Source organism: Macaca mulatta, chromosome 3 (genome assembly GCF_049350105.2).
Source record: "Macaca mulatta isolate MMU2019108-1 chromosome 3, T2T-MMU8v2.0, whole genome shotgun sequence".
Lineage (NCBI taxonomy): Eukaryota > Metazoa > Chordata > Mammalia > Primates > Cercopithecidae > Macaca > Macaca mulatta.
Window position 1 is genome coordinate 198,682,023 of NC_133408.1, and position 5,759 is coordinate 198,687,781.

General features: G+C 47.9%; 1 pseudogene; it reads left to right on the top strand.

The window, feature by feature from the left end:
* The first annotated feature begins 2,262 nt into the window (after positions 1–2,262).
* LOC100429585 (phosphatidylinositol 4-phosphate 5-kinase type-1 alpha-like) lies at positions 2,263–4,193 on the top strand (annotated as a pseudogene).
* Positions 4,194–5,759: the final 1,566 nt, after the last annotated feature.

A 5,759-nucleotide genomic window follows, 5' to 3' on the forward strand; every position in this document is an offset into this window, starting at 1 on the left:
ACACTCCATCCTGGGCAACAGAGTGAAACTTTGTCCCTAAAGAAAAGAAAAAAAAAAAAAGAATTCTGGGAATATCCTTCATTTCCCAGCCAATATGTGTTATTCTAACAGAATAAAGATAGTGATTGGGCAAAGAGAGAAAATCATTAGTCTTAAGCTTCCCACAGCTCCTGTGTGGCATGCTATGAAAGAAACCAGAAATATTCCATATCCTGGGTAGGGTACAAATAGGAGCTGAGCTAGAACACGGTGGGCCTGCCAAGGGCCTCCACAGAAGAGGGGCAGATTGCACAGTGGGACAGATGGAAGATATGATAGAATCTTTGAGATGTCTGCAGCCCCAGCAAGAGCAGACGTTAGGCTGAGTTACTGAGGAAGAGCTACCAGCCCCTGATGAGACAAAATAATCTCTACCAGTAGAAGTTCCCCAAAGTGCCATGAGTGGCCCCGACATTGAGTGACACATGAATCAGCAGAAAGACATTTCCTGGGTGATTGAGCTGCCAGGGGTCCTGTTAAGGATGAAGTGAAGAGGACCAGGCCTTTGAGTTAAGACAGAGCATTAAGTAACCCCAGAAACATAGAGATGATATTCCTTGGTCATGGAGGACACAGAAACACACGTGGAGGCTATACATAGCACATTCAAGGAACATAAGTAAAAGGGAATAATGAGAGATAACATTGGAGCAGGAGATACAGGAGGTTTGCAGAAAACCTTCAATGTCAAACAAAAGGGTGTGGACTTTGTGCTATGAAAACATTCCCTATAGGGTGTTCTGTAAAACACTTGTTCATTGAGTTAGTAGTAAGTGTCCACCAAAAAAAGAAGGGAGGACCCATAGATTTAAAATTTTGGGAAACAATGAATTATATGCAGTGAAGCAGGTATCTCAGTATCTTCAATTTGTTACTGTGCATTCTGCGACTATGATGGGAGCATATAGAATTGATTAGAGGGAAGACCCAAGCAGGAGATCCTGTCACACACGTTTGAGTGGCGGGATTAGAGGACAAAGACTACATTGATGACTGAAAGAATGGGAATGAAAGAGACTGACTAGAGTTATTAACTAAGAAGAGTTGTCAGAGTGAGGTGTCTGCGCATGGGTAATCAGGGAAGGGATGGGAACAGCCTGACCAACAGGACGGAAGGTTGTAGCACTGTTTCCTGAAATGGGGTGTTCGGAGGGTGCGCTGCTTCCAGATGAGCTTTAGTGTTTGAATCATGACCGGATATGCAGGTGGAAACGGCCAGCAGGCAGTTACTGACTGAAGACGGAGGCTCAGGACAGAGGCTCAGGCAGAGCTAGAGGTGAGGATCTGTGCACTTGGCCAGAACCTTAGGCCAGCACTGAGTCTCCAGGAGCGCCCTCGGCTCATGGTCTTGTCCCGAGGCACCTCGCTCATGCCTGTGCTCCTCAAATATCACTGGCTGTGCTGAGTACTTTCTATTTTTCTCTCCTTTAAAAATGTCCAGTCTCATACCCCAATTCCTAGGACCCAACTTTCCACAAAACGAGTGATTTTTCAGCTGTGGTCCTAGGGAACATCGGCTCTCTGCCCAGAACATCGGCGACTCTGAGCAGTGATTGTCTGTCTCTTTGAACACATAGTCAGCAAGGGATTTGCATATTGCATCTCAATTTTATTTTTCTCTCACTATTTTTTCTTAAGCCTTTGGCGCTTGCTATTACCAGTGTGTGAGCATGTGTGAGCAGATGAACAGTGAATGAGTGAATAAACATTAATTTAAATTAATTAGATTGACTAATTATGTTTGATTTGATTGCTTTTTAGTGGATATCTAGGCTCATGATTGTAATTTCATAATAAAATCTATTACAGCAGTGCTCGGATTTTTCTGGGCCACCGGAGTGGAGCGACCGGGTTGGGCATAAACAGGCCGTCCAGGAGGATGGAGCGGGGCGTTCGCTCCGCTGGGGCTTTTCATGCCCCGTTTGTTTTCCAGGTGTGGCTTGTTCCCGGGAGCTTAGTCTTTTGTGAAAGCGGAAAGTGCCCCCTGTGGGGAGCGGGTAAACTCGCGGCTGGACTTGAGGCAGGAGTTCTCCCCAGGCCAGGCGAATGGGGCGGCCCTGAGCTGGTCCAGAGCCGGCTCCACGCGTCTGCGGGGGGTCCGCCGGGCCGGGAGGTGGCGCAGTCGCGGGTTCTGTGAAGGGGCTTGGGGAAGGAAGATTCCACTGGAGCAGAGGAAAAGCCGGATCGGAAGAGGCCAGGCGGCCGAGGGGAGGGGCTGCCAAGATGGCGTCGGCCTCTTCAGGGCTTCCTCTGTGGTCGGTTTTTCATCTTTTGATCCTGGGGTCGCTTCCTGTACCTCGTCCTCAGCATCTGGAATCAAGAGACTCATTGCGTCTGAGGTGCCTTGTGTCTCAGGCATGCCCATCAAGAAAATAGGCCATTGAGGTGTTGATTCCTCAGGAGAGACAACCTGTAGAAAGACAACCGCATCAGCCTTGAAATGTGCCATGGGATTGGGCATTACTCACTGTGGGGAGCCTGGGTCCCACACCCCAGCGTGATGTCCTCATGCAAGATTTCTGCATGGTGGAGAGTCTCTTCTTCCCCAGTGAAGGGAGCGACCTGACCCCTGCTCATCACAGCAGTGACTTTCCTTTCAAGACCTATGCACCTGTTGCCTTCTGCTACTTTCAGGAGCTATTTGGTGTCCGCCCTGATGATGGCTTGTACTCCCTCTGCAGTGAGCCACTGATTGAACTCAGTAGCTCTGGAGCTGATGGTTCCCTGTTATGTGTCCAGCCACGATGAATTCATTATTAAAACAGTTCAACATAAAGAGGTGGAGTTTCTGCAGAAGCTGCTTCCAGGATACCACATCCACCTCAACCAGAACCCTTGGACTTTTCTGCCTAAATTCTGTGGACTGTGCTGTGTGCAGGCAGGTGGCAAGAACATTCAGATTGTGGTGATGAAGAATCTCTTACTAAGACTGGTCAATATGCGTATCAAATTTTACTTCAAGGGTTCAACCTACAAAAAGCAGGCTTCCCAGAAAGAGTGAGAGAAGCCTCTTCCCACATTTAAAAACCTAGACTTCTTACAAAACATCCCGATGGTCCTTTTTTTTTTTTGGAGGCTGACATGTACAATGCTTTCTGTAAGACCCTGCAGCGTGACTTCGAGATAATGAACTATAGCCTCTTGATGTCAATCCACAACATAGATCATGCACGAAAGCCCTGAAGCAGTGAAGCACAATGCTCCATTGACACTTGAAGACCAGCCCCCCAGAAGGCTCTGTATTCCACAGCCATGGAATCCATCCAGGGAGAGGCTTGATGGGGCAGCCCCATGGAGACCGATGACCATACGGGTGGCATCCCTGCCCAGGAGAATAGAGGGGAAAGGATCCTGCTTTGTATTGGCATCACTGACATTCTACAGTCTTACAGGTTTGTTAAGAAGCTGGAGCACTCTCGGAAAGCCCTGGTACGTGATGGGGACACTGTCTCAGTGCGTCGCCCAGGCTTCTACACTGAACGGTTCCAGTGCTTCATGTGCAACACAGCATTTAAGAAGATCCCGGCCAGGCGTGGTGGTTCATGCCTGTAATCCCAGGACTTTGGGAGGCCAAGGCAGATGGATCACCTGAGGTCAGGAGTTTGAGACCAGCTTGGCCAACATGGTGAAACCCCATCTCTACTAAAAACACAGAAATTAGCTGGGTGGTAGTGGTGCATGCCTGTAATCTCAGCTACTTGGTAGGCTCAGGCAGGAGAATCACTTGAGCCTGGGAGGCGGAGGTTGCAGTGAGCCAAGATTGTGCCACTGCACTCCAGCCTGGGCAACAGAGTTAGACCCTGTCTCAAAAAAGGAAGAAGATCCCCTTGAAGCCTCCTCCTTCCAAAAAGTTTCAGTCTGGCTCATTTTTCTCTGGGTGAGCAAGCTCCAGTGACAACCCCTGCATTACTTACCAGCCATCGGTCTCAGGGGAACACAAGGCACAAGCCACAACAAAGGCGGAAGAGGAGCCAGGTGTTCACCTTGGTTGTCCTAATGTTTTACCTCAGACTCCACCACTGGAGGAAATCAGTGAGGGCACACCTATTCCTGACCCCAGTTTCTCACCTGTAGTTGGAGAGACTTTGCAAATTTTAACTACAAGTACAACCTTGGAAAAACTTGACATTGCAGAGTAAGAGTTCACCCATTGAGCACAAAGCCTCAGAAGACCTGAAACAAGATTCTGCCATCTCTGTGATCCCAAGATGTCAGTCCTTGCCCCAGCAATGCTGAGTTTTCTTCTACTTGGCCATCAAAAAGGAATGTAATGGAAACGGGGGGAGCTCTCCATCTTCTTCCTGAAGAAGAACCTCATCTCCTTCCCCTTCCTCATGAATGGGCATTAGTGCCTTAGACAGTTGAGGACCGCAGCAACCCCTGCACTCCAGAATTGGGTGGTTGGATTTTCAATGGGCTAATCTTGGCTTTCACAATTGAAACTTGCATGAAGACCGCCATTCTTCATGCTGGAAATGGGATGGCTGAAGTTGGCAGTTTTCTTTCCACTTGTCTTTCACCAGGAGCTGGACTCATAATTTCCTCAGGACAGACTTGCTAGCACATTATCCCCACCTCAGTTCTTTCTCTCTGATCCCTGGAAGAAGATCCCTGTAATCTCTGTAAAGGCTTTGAGGGGATAAGGGTGTTTAACCACCTCCCAACTTTCTTCTTCTTCTTTTTATCCTGAATAAAGGAAAAAGCGCACAGCACACAATTTCAAGTCAGTTTCAGATCAAAACTCCAAAAGTGTTGATGAGATGCCTAGTCATAGGATTCCCTCCGAAGAGAGATGGTGTTTGTGAAGAGAAGTGTGGTGATTGCTCTGCCAGGACAGCTCCTCTTTAAACTCTTCCTTTCTTGATGAATTTCTTAAGGCTGAAGGAATGGAGAGAGTGGGACATGGGATAATCTTTACTCCTTTGTTAAAACATGGGGCAGCCATGGGCTGGGAGATCATAGCCCTTCCTAGGCAGAGTCCTACTCACTGCCAGGCTGTGATGATTATTATTGCAATTTGAAACATATTCTGGTTGTTTTTGTAAATATGAAGACTTATCAAATGAATTTTAGATCATTCTCCAGAGGCGATTTCTTTGCTCTTCCTGTCTTTTCCAACAGTGCTCTCCTGCTTGTGGAGCTAAGGTGGAGACACCTCTGTTTAACAGGCAGTCCGTATCTATGAGGTTAGCCAATATTTTATTTTATTTTATTTTATTTTTGAAACAGAGTCTCACAGTGTCGCCTGGGCTGGAGTCCAGTGGTGTGATCTTGGCTCACTGCAACCTCCACCTCCTGGATTCAAGTGATTCTTCTGCCTCAGCCTCCCAAGTAGCTGGGATTACAGGTGCCTGCCACCATGCCCAGCTAATTTTTTCTATTTTTAGTAGAGATGGGGTTTCACTATGTTAGCTAGGCTGGTCTCAAACTCCTGACCTTGTGATCCGCCTGCCTTGGCCTCCCAAAGTGCTGGAATTACAGGCATGAGCCACCACGCCCTGCCACAGATATTTTCTTAAACTCATGAGGAAACAGCAGATTCTTGCCTCAGTGAAGTCATTGCTGTGCCATATGTCCTACCCCCTGTCTTCATGCAGGGAAGTTGGAAATGGGAGCTGCATGTGCCCTCTCTTCCCCTCTACAAGAGTTCCCATCTGATCCTTCCACTCTTGTTAGGGGAGGAAGGGGGCCTGGTATCAGACAGATTGTTGAATTCCTGT